The following is a 958-nucleotide window of genomic DNA, read 5'->3' on the forward strand; positions in this document are numbered from 1 at the left end:
GGTTGAGGTTTAAAAAAGAGTAGAATGATTTTAAAAGATATTAATGATACAAAATTGATGGCCCCTATTAAAAATTTTAATGAGAACAAGTGTAAGCAGATCTGGAAGTACGTTAACGAAAACTATCTTTTTAACTCACAGAAGGACCTGGCCTGGAGCTGCGTACACGAGTGTCTTCCATGCCGGGCATTCCAGCACCGAAGAGGATTGACAAGCACCGCGGAGTGTCCCAGGGGAGCATGCAGAGAGGAGGAGGACGTTTTCCACTTGCTTTGGTATTGTTATTTTGCACAGAAAATATGGATAAAAATGTTCCCCTTGATGAAGAAAATCACAGGACTGAAAGCGCTAACTATGGACGAGGACCATATATTAAATGGATTTTTCGAACAGGGAGATGGAAAAAGAGCTTGCTCTGTCCACTCCACACATTGACCTGGTATTGCAGTACCTTCAGGACCGGTGCACCCTTTCTATTCTAGTATCAAAAAACAGAATGAAATTAAGAGATGGATTGCAAGCATCCTTCCAGCAAGCAAGTGGAAAGTTGCTGTGTCCTGCCTCAGGACTCTGCACTTCAGCTTCTCCTCTGTCAGGGCTGTGCTGTGCTGCTTTCTGCATACCTGCTGCATCTAGTCTGTCAATCTCCTAATTGCATCAGCTGTGTGTGGGTTTGTTCGAGCACCAAGCAACCCAGCCAGCCAGTCACCTCTCCTCACACCCCAAATCCAATTAAGACTGATGGCTTAATTGATGGGTTGTTTGGATATCACCTGAATGAAGTGTTTGGACCTCCACTCCACGCACCTTGGGTTTGATTTGGGCCTGTTGTGCACACCTGGGAAGGCTGCTGAGTTGTTCCTGGGAATTGACCCTTTTGTAGCAAGTTGGCCAAAACTGGGAAATTGATCCAGAAAGAACAAGAAGCACTTGGAATCTTGGAGAGCTTGCAATTGGA

The 958-nt window shown here is 45.1% G+C and overlaps 1 pseudogene; it reads left to right on the forward strand.

Annotated features, from left to right (window-relative positions):
- The first annotated feature begins 348 nt into the window (after positions 1-348).
- On the forward strand, positions 349-473 carry LOC122942857 (annotated as a pseudogene).
- The last annotated feature ends 485 nt before the right edge of the window (positions 474-958 follow it).

Source organism: Bufo gargarizans, chromosome 6 (genome assembly GCF_014858855.1).
Source record: "Bufo gargarizans isolate SCDJY-AF-19 chromosome 6, ASM1485885v1, whole genome shotgun sequence".
Taxonomy (NCBI): domain Eukaryota; kingdom Metazoa; phylum Chordata; class Amphibia; order Anura; family Bufonidae; genus Bufo; species Bufo gargarizans.